The sequence below is a fragment of the Chinchilla lanigera genome, unplaced genomic scaffold (assembly GCF_000276665.1).
Source record: "Chinchilla lanigera isolate Chin_1 unplaced genomic scaffold, ChiLan1.0 scaffold00071, whole genome shotgun sequence".
Classification (NCBI taxonomy): Eukaryota; Metazoa; Chordata; class Mammalia; order Rodentia; family Chinchillidae; genus Chinchilla; species Chinchilla lanigera.
This window is the reverse complement of record NW_004955472.1, coordinates 4,578,069-4,593,307: the sequence shown is the minus strand read 5'-3', so window position 1 is coordinate 4,593,307 and position 15,239 is coordinate 4,578,069.

The following is a 15,239-nucleotide window of genomic DNA, read 5'->3' as shown; positions in this document are numbered from 1 at the left end:
TGTACAAGAACAGTACTGACCCACACTATTTAATAGAAAGAAAATATTTTATGGAGCTGAAGCATAACTTGTCAAATTTATTTTTGATAATGAGCTCTCTTTAAAGGCAGAGTACAGTGTAGTGGATAATATTCTCCCTAATTTTTTCTAAAGCAATTTCATAAGCTCTCAGTCATTTATGCTAACGTTCATTTATTATCTTGCTCTGTTATCATGCGTTCACAAATGCCTGTAAATCTGAGGAAACAGGACAAGCACTAAGACATAATAGTGAAGAAAATGAACACACTTTATATTTTGGAATTAACCTTATTTAGCATATATAAATTATATATTCATACACAAAATGATGTAAGGGACAATAATATCTTATAGATTTTATATTTCAAATAGAAATATTTGTATAATTAATGAAGATATAGTTTTAAAAGTTTATTTTACTTTTTTAAATCAATATTTTAATTTTTGACTTTATTAGTACGTGTTTGAAGTATGTAATGATTACATTTAATGCAGGTAATTGGTACATGTATATAACATATTTCAATTCTCTTTTGCCCTTCCTCCCAGCCCTTTTGTTTTTCTAGCATCAGACTCATTTATTATTTTATATGATGTTGTAAAGTTATTTATCAGATATACAGATTATATACAAAATTAATGGCCAAAAACCACCAAACATGTAGGACAATTGTACTAAGTCAAGGTACAGTTTCAGATGCACTGTCTGTGCTAGATTACAATATTTTTGTTCTTTTTTTCCTCTGTTATCTATACCTGTACCTATCTAACTGTCTGTCATCTGTCTATTTATTTATTTATCTATGTGAGAGAGAGAGAGAGAGAGATTTTTCTTATATAACAGAGATCATGTGATATTTAAATTAGTGTGTCTGAATTACTTCATTTAACATTATGGTCTCAGAGTGCATGCATATTCCTACAGATGGCTCCTTTATCTTTCTTTATGGCAGAATAGTGCTTCATTGTGTATAAATACTGTGTTTTGTTTGTCCATTCATCTGCTGATGGACATGTAGACTATTTCTAACATTTTACTACCATGAGTTATGCTACTATAAATACAGGTTGGCACTTAGTACTGTGGTATGATGTGTTGAGCGCTTTTGGGAAGATACTGAGAAAGGGAATAGCTGGGCCAAGTGGAAGTTCGATTTTTAGTTTTTCAGGAATCTCTTTGCATACTGGTTTGTACTGCTTCGCACACTGGTCGTATAAGTTTACATTCCCAGAAGCAACCAAGATAACTTCCTTTCTGCCGTCAGCCTTGCCGGCATTTGCTTTTGCTTGATTCCTTGAAGGAATGAGGCCATCCTTTCTGGAAGGAAGTGGAATCTCTGTGTTGTTTTAATTTTCATTTCTAGAATGACCAGCAATATTGAATATTTTATCATGTACTTATTGGCTATTTGCATTTTTTTCATTTGAGAAGTATTTATTTATTATTAAATTTGTAAAGGGACAGGGATCCTCAATCATAAATTATTATTTAATTTGGAAAGAGATTCACTTTTGAGCAAGGTGTTGTATCTATTAGATTGAAAATAAAAGTAAAAATGTCAAAAGGAGTGCTGAAAAGGAAACGATGACATAACTGCTCATCAGTTTGCTAGTATTTGCTTTAAGCTTTAACTTTGATTCCTTTTTCACCATTCTCCACTTACATTAGTCTGGCTGGCACAGTGCACAGCCCAAATGCAGAGATCCTGTCCGCTCTTTCTCCCAGGAACTCTGAGTGGTGATGACGGGCGTGGCGGCGCAGGCCTGTAATTCAGCACTCCAGAGGCGGATGCGAGAGGACGCTTGCAAGTCTGAGACCAGCCTGGGCTACAAAGTGAGTTGAAGACCAGCCTGAAGTGCATCGTGACACTCTGTCTCAAAAAGACAAAAAGAAGGTAGGTGTGTGCATGGTTAATTGGAAGTCAATGATTGCCAATCAAACTCAATAGGTGTAAAATAGTCTAGCGTGTACCTCAGGATAGAATTTACAGACAGAATCCACAAAAAGAAAAAAAAAAAGCCCAAACCACAGCTATTTCATTCAGGTATGAGACATTGATGGCTAGATTCCCTGTGAGTATGCCAACATGCAACACACAGTTAAAAATTCAATATTTCATTAGGCTTGGAAATTAATACAAAGGAACTATGAGAAAGGAAATATCATGGTTGAGAAGAGATTTTAAAACATAGCTTATTTCTTGTATCTAGATTGCTGTCATCTTCTTTTTCTGTGAATTGCCAATCAAAACTGTTGCAAATCCTATCTTTGAATCAGATATGATTGTTAGTTTCTAATTTCTGTAATAAACATATACACTATATAAGATGCTGTCATCTATATCATTCTATTTACATTCTCAATTTTATTCTTAAAATAGTATTTCTAAATTATGTATTTTTCTTACACATTACCCTTTTTATGAATAATAAAGTGGTTACTTCTCCTTGCTTCATAATTTTATATTTTTACTGTTACATCAGTATTGTATCCACAGACTATGATGTCCACCTATTCTGAGAGCCGATCACATTAATATGCTTTATCTCATTGCTCAGGCTTCCTAAGGACAAACATGCTGTAAAACAGTACCAATAAATCAAATTTAAGTGTACTGCAGAGGTAATGGGGATTGTAAAAGTATCGTGCTTTGGTAAGGGTTGAGTGGAGAATGACCCATTATCATATTAAAGTGATGAAATGTAGGTGATAAAACACATAAAGATAGCAACATTTCTGCTTCTGGGTAACCCAGAAGATTTAGATAAAAGTTACAACCCCAGATTGAGTCTTAGTAATTTAAAAGTAAGCTTTCAAAGAAATTTGGAGATTCAAAAATATTTTTCTTTGTATAAGGTAGATTTAAGAAAGTTGAATAGCTTATAATGTATTCATCTACTTAGTAACTCATGCTTATGATAAAAGTTTCCAGTTTGTATATGATGTATGATATAATAGTAATGGAGAGGAGTTTGTAAGTGTCGGGAGGAGTGTGACCGTTAGTCAACACCATCATGTAGACATTGAACTCCTTTAACATTTTAAAAATAAATATATGTGTCCATGTAGCACATTGACTGATAGCTCAGTCCTCACACAAGGATTTCTGGTTGAATCCGAGGCAGGAAGGAACAAGAGCCCAATTAAGTACAACCAGCTGGAAAATCTCAGAATTGGAAGGAAATGCAAATATTACTTTTTTAAAAATGTGAAGGTATAAATAGACATTACCATACGTGAGTGCTAGCGGATTTCTCCTGTCAATGTAAAAGAACTTTAAAAACATGTTTGGCAACACACACTTGTACCTCGAGGTCCTGGGGGTGCTGAGACAGAAGGGCAGGAAGCTTGAGCCCAGCCTGGGCAGCGCAGCAGTTCAGCGAGACCCCGTACCCTCAAGACGCGAGCCAAGGAGCTGGGTTCCTTGCTTCATGTGACGGCCCTTGGTTCAACGCCCAGAACTGAAAAAAAAATTATAAAGACCTTCAAATAAATGAGAAAACTGATAAACAAACACAAATTTTCTGGCCTTACATAATTTTATCCAGCAATGGGAAATTGCTTTATTCATTATGATCTAATTAGCTAAAGCCTTTGGGCAACAAAATTACAATTATATTGCTGCCCTCACCAGCTTTGAGTAAATAGTAAAGTTGTTGACTGCATTTAATTGAATGGTATACATGTACCTCATTATGAAATTAGGGTATGAGTACACAGAAATAGACAAACAGTATTTTTCTCTCCCAATAGTCTAAGTAGTAAAACTTATGGTTTATTACTAAGTGAACAAAACAGGCATGCACTTCTTCAGGAAATATTTCATATTATGCTCTAATTAAAATATAAGAACACTACTTGAACAGAGGCCTTTGATGTATTACCTTATCCAAATATTGTTAAACTCAAGACTTGAAATATATGATACATTAACTACACTCAAATACACTGAAATACAAACTTCTGATTTTTAATAAAAGGAGTCTATGTGAACAACATATATTCTACTTAACAATTTCTGAAACAAAAGCATATCATCCTTTGGTTTAATACTGAGATATGGTTTTGTTTTCAGGACACTGAGGCCAAAATCTAAAAGACTCATTGAAATAAGATCTATTTCCTTTTTTAAAACCATGCTTACTTATAATGAGTAAATATTTGAAAGATGTTTGGCTTTTAATGAGCTGATACAAGTCACTTTTTTCTTATTCATTCAAGCCCCTCTATATTGAGAAGAAATTCTGTTTTTTTTTTAAATTTCTGCACATCTTGCAAGCAAACACTCTAACCATTTTTGTCCTACATCACCTTTTCAAGGAACTCTTAAGAATTTTTCATCCACATCAACTTTTCAATGGTGATTGGATAGCAGAAATCTCAGGCGATTGTTTTTTTTTGTTTTGTTTTGTTTTTTGGTTTTTCTCCGGTACCAGGAACCCAACTCACGACCTTGCGATTGCCAGGCGGGCGCTTTGCCGCTGAGCTAAATCCCCAGCCCCATCTCAGGCGATTGGAATAGTCTCATCTCCCAGACCAACAGCAGATGTGTCTTCAGTTCATATCCTTCTCTGTGGAAGATCGGCCCTGTTGACTTACAGTCTTTCATTAAAGGCTCGTAATGCTGTGCCTGTCCTGCTGCGACACAAATCCACCATGTGTGAAACATCGAGATAGGCCTGTCCAAGTCTCCCTGCTGGGACTGGAAGAGACACGGAACCAGAGTGAACATGAAGCTTATGCTGTTATCCTGGGATGAACAACGAAGTCTTTGCCTCTGACCCAGGCATGTCATGTCTCTCTCAGCACCCGTGAAACTGCGTCAAGCTAACACGTTTATTGACAGTCAGGCAAAGTCTCAGAAGCTTCGTAGTTCTCAAAGCACACAAATGCGATTCCCTGAAATTCTCAGTAGTTATCAGAAGTAGACACAATAGTCAAATTAGACTAAAAGCCACACGATGCCACAGATCTTTTTAATTGGATGCAACAAGTTATAACATCTGTAATACTTGTTTTCAATTTACAATCAAAATATAAAATTTTAGAATTCTATGATGGAAAAACAAGAGCATGTCCTAGGCACAACTGGCTGCATGGCAACTTGGCTGGCCCTCACCTTCACTGGAATTAGTATATGAGTTCTGAATTCCAAGTCCCATGATGCAATGGAAATATTTTATTTAAAAAAATATTCTATTTTGGTAGATTCATGCACATAAAAATAAGACTTTTCTTTTTCTTTGTGGAAAATTATAAATTGTATATGCTGGAGCAGATACTACCACTATTCATTTGAATAACTATCTCTAGTGTACATATGCTAGTAAATAATTTATAGCTGACTCTTGTACTCAGGCAAGTGGATTCAACCATTGCTTTACTGATGACCAAGAAAAAATAGTGCAAAAAAAACTATGACTTAACTTGCCTTCACCATTTTATCTATAAAAGTTTTGTGGAGATATTTTATGTTCTGTTGTGACCTGAAGTGTGTCTCCCGTCACCTAAAACTCATGTATTGGAATTCTAATCCCCAGTAACATAGAATACATCAAATTTGTAGATGCAGATGTTAATTAGGTAAAATAAAGCCATTAGCATGGCTTCTAATCCAATATAACTACAGTCCTTTTAAGAATATGCTAGGGGTCCTGAGTTCACTTCCTGGCTCACCCCACCCCAAAAGAATATATTAGGGCACAGAAATGTATAAGATGATAATACTGTGAAGACAAAGAGAAGACAGCCCTACAAGGCAAAGAGAGAGGCCTCAGAAGAAAAAAATACACCACCAAAAACTTGATCTTTTAGTTCAAAACTTCTGGACTTTTAGATTCCAAAATTGTTTGGAAACATTTTCCAGTGCTTAATCCACCCAGTGTTAATCTACCCAGTGGTACTTCAGTGTAGCAGCCATAAAATAATAAGTATATCTCCATCATTTTCAAAGTTTGGCATTTGTAGAAGCAGAATAGCATTTGGCTTTTACTATTCCTAAAAATTTTAAATAAGGCAGTTTATTTCAGTACCTACTATATCATTAATAAGTGACAGATGCTCAAGAAATCTTGGACTCCACACTTCTCTAAGAATTTGAACACCCTGCTATTCTCAAGAAGAAAATCCTAAAGATAAAAAATGTGAATTCTGCTGCCCTCATCTGCTGATAACATATTAAAAGGAAATATACTTGATATCTGCAGTGAAGTAACAGTGTAAAATCTTCATTGAAGACAAACTGAATGATTATGATTCAAGAATTTCCAACAGTTTACCACATGACATTAATGAACTCATTTTCTTTTAGCTATGCTTGATCATCAATAAGCTAAACATCTCTTTTCTGTTTTAATTTCTCTTCCCCCACAGTAAAAAATTACTACTTAAGTGATATTGATTATTATATCTGAATGTCTTTTATTCCCAACTTTCCTATACTGTCTTCAAAGTGCTCTTGAGGGAGAGCTTACATTGTCACATCACTCTGGATTACTGCTATACTCAGTTTATTAGCTTTTCATTTAATTTTTTAAAATGCAGGTAATTTGTTTTAATATGTTGAAGAGTTTAAAATGAAATGTTAGTTTCAAACAGAAGCTATGTTAAAAATTATGTGAATCTACTAAATTCATTATTCATATGTATCACTTTCAGTTAATGTAGTTTTTATGTGTGCCTTCTCTAAATCCTACTGTTTGTTTTGTGTATTAAGCCTTTATCTGTTTACTTACATCTTCTGCAGGCTTGCTGAGCACCTTGTTCATGTTTTCAAATAATACAGCTGAGTCTTTTGACTGCTTCCTCATCAGAGCTCCATTGAGCAGATTTGTGGGACTTGAGAGTTTCTGAAGGCACTTTGTTGCCTTGTCTTCTCATGTTTTTTTTTTTTTTTTTGTCATTTATTTTGCTTTTTGTATTGAGTTCGGGGCTTTCAGTATGCTGGAGAGACTCCTAGGATGGAGACCTTTTTAGGTAGTGGCTGTTTTTCAGTGATGCACTAGAGGTGAGGGTAACCATAGGGTTTGTCTATGTCCCGAGATGCACCAGGGCTGTTAATTTGGAAGGGCAGCATACAGTGTAATTGGCACAGCACCCGGGTCTCTGGGAATGGAGCACAGTAGGCTTAATGACTCAAAGACATTCCTGATATTGGAATGCACGGAAAACCAATTAATACTGAAACTCATGACACCCTGGGAACAGAAACAATATCAGAAAAAAAAAATAATAGTGTCAAAGACAAACTGGATATTTACACAGCACAAGAATAAATAATGTAGCACTCTTAACCAGAGAAAGAGAAGTGGAATTATCATGAGAACACAAATAACAACCAAATATTCATATAACATCTAAATGTTATATCTAAATGTTATATCAGTTAACATCTAAATGTTATATCAGTTAACATCTAAATGTTATATCAGTTAACACCTAAATGCAACAAGTGTGCCCCCACAAAAAATAGGAAAAAATCCAGCATTTATAATACAGATTTAGATACACATCTAAAGATTAATGGAACATGGTTTTATTAGTACAGACAGAGGGAGTTGATAGTGGGGGAAGGAAAGAAGGAGAGCTGGAAATAAAGAAAAGGGAGATGAAAGGGAGGAAATAAGTGTGAGGTAGGGAGTGAAAGGAAATTCCTATTAAGGGGTAAAGGAAATTACTGGAATTAGGCAAATGTAAGAACAAAAACAGGATGAAGAAGAAAAATAAAGAAAAAATTAGAAGAAAAAATTAAAAAGAAAAATGGAAACAATATAATTCAAATCCCAATGAACCAATGAGAGGCAAAAAAGAAAAAAACATTCCTCTGTTATTAATATGTTAGTAGTATCCCTTAGTTATTGCAGGCTGATCAGGTCCGCTATCTCCTGAAGGAGTGCAAGGCAAAGGCTGAATGAAAAGTGGTGAATGGAATGATTTCAGGGCTCCAGGAGCACCAAAGCCCTCTCACTGAAGTCAAGATTTTTTCAGGGCTAAGACCAAGACCTTCTCTGGGTGGCCCATATTTATTTGGTTATCAGAAGAAGGGAGGGGAGTACTCAAGAAGGGTGGAATCATTCAGGGACTTCTCCAAGTAAGGTATTAAATTTTCCTTAATAAGGATTAAGTTAATCCACCCTGGAGTGAGGTGCCTGAGGCTATCGTCTTTATCTAGTTGAGGTCAGATCCAGCTGTCCTTGGCTGTGATTCTGTTTTATCCTTTGAGGTTTTTGGGCTTCATCCACCACAACAGGTTTTAGTGGGGATTAGTGACTCACAGAGGTTCACTTACTATGAGTCCACTGCCCACCTCCAGACAGGAGCCTAAACCTTAGACAGACCTCACAAGTAAATGTGAAAAGCCCATTGGCTAGTTTAAGTCCTGCTCAGGGCTGCTTCATTGTGGTCTCCATCACCCTGTGTTTTGTTTTTTTTTCAACTGCATTTTTTTATACACTTGGCAGGTTGATGTCATGACATCATCCTCTGTGTTTTTTATGAGTCCTTGCTCATTTTGGTGGATGGGAAAAGTAAACGCCCTTCCTGATTCAGGCAGTAGGGGTTGGGTAGGGAGTGTCCAAACAGTCTACTAGACTTTCAGGCCCTTTCCGCCTGGAAACCACATCCATCCATTCTGGCTTCTGACTGTGGAAGACTGGGCCCTTGCTTCCCACTCAGTCTCAGCTTAAACTTCTCAGCAAGTCTCTGTCCAGCTTCGGCGTATCTGCTGCTGTCTGCTGTGGCCATCTCCTAACCTGTCACTAGCGGAGGGCAGCACCAGAACCCTGGAGTACATCTACTCAGTAGTTGCTCTGAGTTAAGTCCCAAGCAGCTCCTCATCCAAGTGGCTCCTGATTAGATCTCAGACATGCAGGGTGCTGCACTGGACTTCTTCCCATCTCTCGTTTGCTTTGCAGGAATAACTTCCAGGGTAAAACGTCATACTGTTTTTACAGCTTATAATATCCGTGGGCCTCTCTTAGCATCAGCACTGCTCTATCCTTCGAGTTGCAGTAGCTCTCCATGCCTCCCCTGAGTCAGCGGAGGCAGGTTCCTCTCCCGTGCAGTTGGATGAGCCTTCCAGATCCCTTGTCATTTCTCCGAGCTGTGCTGCATCTTCCTTTTGACCTTCTGTGCAGCCCCATCTTCCTGTCAGCTCTTCTGAATTCCAGAGGGTTCGCCGCTTCCCGGCTCTTCCAGGTGTCTCACTCCAGGTTCTGGAGAGGTCACAGCTTGCTGCCAGTCTCTGCTCTGTTATCGGATGCAACTGCCCTTCACTGGTAAATTTTGATAATTTTTTAGCAATTTTATATCCGTGAAACCATTAATATATGAAAATAATGAGCACAGTCCTTATCATTACTCCCAAATTTTTGATAATATTTTCCACTTCCTTCTTCTTGCCCAGTCTAACTGCAGCCTCAAGAGACCACTGTCCTTTCCTCACTGGGGGTTCACATTTTCATTACAGTGGAATTACTGGGTCTGTCTGTTCTTTTAAATGCTTTCGGTGACAGTGTGCCTGCATTCATCAACTAACTATGTGTATTAATAGTCTCTTTCTTACTGTTGAAAATGTACATTCACATGTACACTGCAAATATTTATGAATACACTACAAAGAGTGTGTATGATAGTGTGTTAGTCAGTAGCATATTCACCTGTCAATGGACACCTGAGTTGTTTCCAGTTTTGGCTAACACAAACACAGCAGCTCGTAGGGTCATGCACAAGACTTTGAACAGACAGCACACATATGTTTCTATGTTTTTGTTTTAAGTGGGATAAAATGGCCTGCTATGATAGTTGTATTTAATTATAAAAGGACCTGACAGTTTTACAAAGTGATTAAGTATTTATACCCAGATCAGCAGTGTATTCCTCTACATCCTCACAGAAACTGTGTTTCACTGATTTTGTGTTTTTTAATTTTGGATTTTGTATTAGTCATTGTGACAATTCATTATGGATTTTTGTATTTTCTTTTTAATTTTAATATAATACAAGTAGACATTAATAAAATAGAAAATGTATCCTTCTATGAAAAAATAAAACAAAAGTTTGTATATAAATGTCTTTCATTTATACTACTAGTTTTTTTGTTTCAGTGAAAGGTAAGTTTTGGCTTTTCATTTATTTATTTCTTTTTTGTAAAGGAGAATCTCTGTTTTTGTCTATGTTCTGTACTCTGAGTAATATTTTGGCCATTTTTTAAGATCATGATACATAGTATATTACCAGTGTTATTCTTTAATTATTTTGTAAGTGTAGATTTTTTAGCACTTGGTTAACAACTAAGAGTTTTGGCATCTTCTCAGGTTCCTATTTTCCATCCTATGTCTTTTCCTACTTAGATTGTTTATTTTATTGTTGTGTTTTAAGAGTTCTTCATATATTTTGCTGCATAATTTCTCAGATAAGTATAATTTCCAAATATTTTTCCAGTCTGTGACTTCAGTTTTTATTCTCTTAACATCATCTTTTAAAGAGTACATGCTATTAATATTGATTACATACTTTCAATTTATCAGTTTTAATCTTATGGATTATGGTATTGATGTTTAATATAAGAAATATTCCAAAGTTAAGGTCACAAATACTGAATCCTTTATTGTGTAACTGAAGTATTGTAGATTTAGATCTTATATTTAGATCCACTTGTTATCACTTTTCTTGATTTTGGGGTATGTAAGTCTGTACTGAGGTTCTGTTTTCCTTCCAATACCCAATTTGTTTTTTTTTTTTTTTTTTTTTGGTTTTTCTCCTGTACTGGGAACCGAACTCACGACCTTGCGCTTGCCAGGCAGGCGCTTTGCCGCTGAGCTAAATCCCCAGCCCCTAATACCCAATTTGTAACCAGCATCTGTTTAAAATGTATTTTCCTCTAAGGTTCTTTACTTACTCAACCACATATATTCTTTTATTAGCTATCATTTTTATTTTTTAATTTTAGAGTTTCCATTAGGGTTTGTAACGTGCAACTTTGACATATTTGTAGTCCCTCCTGAAGTGATATTAAGTCATCCCTACACAGGGGATAAGAACAGCCAAAACATGTCTTTCTCTTTCCCCTCTGAAGCTGCTCTGCTTCTGTCCTACACTTTATTTCTACATGTGTTATAACAAATGTCATTATTTACTTTTGTTTAAACACATTGTAAAGATATTTAAGTGCCAAGAAAATGACTACACCCAGGTATACACTGTTCCTTATGTCCTTTATTTTCACCTGACATTTTTGGTCAGACTGTCCCTCAATACTTTTTAATGATGGCAAATTTCTTGTTTTTGTAAGCTAAAATATTCTTTCATTTCATTTCAAAGATATTTTCATGGTTAATAGCGCACTAATGGGGCTGATGGTACTTTTTTACTCAGTATTTTAAAAGACGTGGCTTCGTTTTCCTTTCCCTTCATTTTCTTTCACGGTTTCTACTAGAAGCCTACTCTCATCTTTACGCCTGTCCATATCCAGCGTGCTGCTTCTCTTTGGCTACTTTTAAGATTTTACCCTTATTACTGGCTTTGAAAGATGTGACTTTGATAAGTCCTGTGAAGAATCTCTCATGTCTATTCTGTTCAGAGTTCTTTGAACTTTTAGATTTATAGACTTATAGAACTGATCAAATTTTACAAAATTAGAACTTTAGCATTGTCATGGAATTTTTGTCTTTCCCTCCTCTATTCTCACAAGAAACTCCAATTGAATGCATATTTGACCACAGAAAGTTTGATTTTTTTTTGTGTTTCTTATGAGTAGTAAGAGTAAATTGATAGGCTTATTTTTCCCGGCTTTGTGTCATCTTGGTGGTTTTTCTTAATACTCTTTCGGCAATATACCACCAATTGTTTTCTGATTCTTTACCTCAGCTATCTTGTGTTTACCTCTGGAATTTTGATTTGGATATATAAATATATGTCTGCTTGAAATGTATGATCTTCAGCTTTTGGAACATTTAAAATAAAATTGTAATATATATTGCAATGACTTATTTCTAAAACTTGTGTTATTTCTGACTTGACCTGCTTTTTCTTCCCATGGGCATTGATCATGCTATGTTAGGTAATATTTTATTGGATGCCTGATGCGGTAGACTATGTCTTTTGAAATTTTAGATTTTTTTTATCGGTATAAATATTCTTGAGCTTTATTATGTGAACTTTATCCTGTGAAGCAGTTATCTACAAAACCAGCTGACACCTTTGAATCTTACTTTTAAGATTAGGTAGGTCTGTGTGAACTAATGTTTTGTCTCAGTCTAATAAATTCCCATTATCAAGAAGAGACCATAGTGTGCTCCACACTATCTATTTTGTGGATTTTGATCAATTCCCTATGGCTGATGAGAACAAATACTTCTTCCAGCCCCGGTCTCTTTCTCAGGCACTGACAGTGAATGCACACTACCTGTGGTTATGGATGTTGAGTTCGGCGGGGGTTCCCTCTGCAGGTAGAATTCCATCGAGACAGTTTTCTGTGCACGTCTCCAGCCGCAATCCCTCTGCAGGCTAAACTGACCTGATCTCACCAGATTATCAGCTCTGTTTCCTCCACTCAAGGACAGCATCATGTACTATGTGAGTTTCTCCAAAACATTTTACTGGAGCCCCAAAATTTCTCCATTGGCAGCAGAGTGAGGAATTGGTACAGTCCAACTGTTTTGCTTTGCTCGTATCTCCATGGACATTTGAATTTATTGCCTGCTGTCCAGTGTTTTTCCAACGGTTGCTTGATTTTTTTCGTTACTTCAGTTTTTCATGTGGTCTTTGTCTCGTCTCTGCTATTGCATCTTAGTTTGAAACAAAAGCCCCATATTAATTTATTTCATTACACTTAAAGTGATGCCTCTGGTAGAAAATATTTTATGCAGTCAACTAATATTCTAGCCAGCAGTTTCATTTTTATGCTAGTGTGTACCTCTTTCTCATAATTTACTTTTGAAACAATAAAAATTCGATGGACAGGGGCTGGGGATTTAGCTCAGCGGCAAAAGCGCCTGCCTGGCAAGCGCGAGGTCGTGAGTTCAGTTCCCGGTACCGGAGAAAAACAAAAAAAAAAAAAAAAGAATTCAGTGGACAACTTTAAGGAATGAAAGATTGAAGGATGCAGCATGATGAAAATTTGAGGGTATTTAATATACTAATGATTAAAAAATGAAAAATTTAGCGTAAATTTAAAATAAAAATTCAATATTGTAACAAGAATCGAGTTAAAGACACACAGAAACTCAGAAAATCATTTTATATTTGCAATATTTATGAAAATATGTAGGAAAGGAGACTGATAGATTAGAATTTTACTAAGTATTTTGAACACTCTCTATAGAGGAACAAATAAAATATCACTTTTTGGAGATAATGACAGAATTTTTGTAAAAGAACATATGCTTAAGAACTTAGTTTTAGGACTGCTGAATTGACATTCTCGTTATTGAGCTCGCTTTTATATAACCTTTCTATAGTCCCAGATCTATGTTATGTGCAAGCTTGAAGTTAATTGAAATGACTTCAGGATATAACAGAAAACTTTAATGCAGTTCATATTGATATTAAAATGTTACTTCAAATTGCTGTCCTAATGTTGGCTTGGAATTCTAATTATTTTAATCGTATTAAACTATAAAGATTGATATAGATTAAGATACCACTGACCTTCTCAATATCTATACTTAAGAAATATTTTTAGCATATATTTAAAAAGAATAAAACTTCTTTAGAAAAACAAAATCTTAATTTCTATGGTAACATTTTTCATGCGTATATATTTATGTATAATTTTAAAAAGTTATTTGTTGTTTCTGTAAGGATTTCAGTGTATATTTTTGCATACATTATTGACAGACAATGCATTTTATACGAGCATCATAATTCATTTACACCTTTATACATATGTTATTTCCATTTTCTGCCTCTTTATTCTATCCTTTTATGGTTCATGCACTGTACACTCAAGTGTGATTGCCACAGTGTAGCATTAACTGTTTTTTAATTCACACAACACAATCATTATCTTTAGACATATGTGAAATAATTTGGATTTGTATCCTTATTTTTTAAACAGTTATGGCCACCTTATTTTCCACGCACCTTAATTTCCATTTGTTTCAATACTTCTTTCTTAAGAAATCCATTTAACATTCACTTTAGGGCGCAGTGGTGCAAGCCTGTAATCCCAGCACTCGGGAGGCTGAGGCAGGAGGATCCTTGTAAGTTAGAGACCAGCCTGGGCTACAAAGTGAGCTCAAGACCAGCTTGAACTGCATAGCACGACATTGTCTCAAAAAGAGAAGAAAAAAAGGAAAGAAAATCAAGTTACAAATTTAAAAGTGATTTACTTCAGTGCAGATCTCCTGGCATTGGGCTCTTTTATGTTAGTGTTCAAGTCTCTGAAAATACCTTCATTTAATTGTTCAATGGGGCATAGAATTTAGGCTGTAATCATTTCTTTTTAATTTTAAAGAGAGAAAAAACAATAAAAATGGTACAGAATTTCCAAACAAGATGATAGGAAATTAATAATGGTTATTATATTGCATATTATTACCTTCAAAGTAGTAGGTCAAATTATAAGATACAGGCATGCAAAATTGATCAAACAATATAAGCACTAACTGTTCCTTCAATGAACTAATACAAATTAGTAGTACAATTATCTATCTTCTGTATATATTTTTTTTTCACCCCTTCCTTCTTTTCTTTCCTCTCCTCCAGCAGTTGCTTTTTCCTTTTGAGCAGTTTCTTTCCCTTTCACCACTGATTCTTTCATTTTCTTACACTAGGGAGAAAATACAATGTTTACACATGTGAGACTGATTTATTTCACTTATGAGTACCGTCTCAAGTTGCATCCATTGAAATCTATTTTTATACAATAGAGTAGTACTCAGGTATAAAGAAAGATGAACTTGAGGCTTTTATAGATAAAAGTAACCATTTTTAATTCTTTTAAGATTTTGTATCATTTGGCTTCTGGCTTCTATAGTTGGCAGCAAACATTTTGCAACAATTTTTATTGCTGTTTCCCTCTAGCTAATGTTCTACATTTCCATGGTTAAATTCAAGATTTTTCCCCATTATTTTTAATTTTCATCAGTTTGGCTAGTGTGGTTTATTCCAGGTATATTTAATTTCATTTTGTGTTAATTTTTCTCAGAATACTCTGAGGTTAATAGATTTATAATCTCATGTCTGTCAAAAATATTGAAAATTATGTCATCTCAGT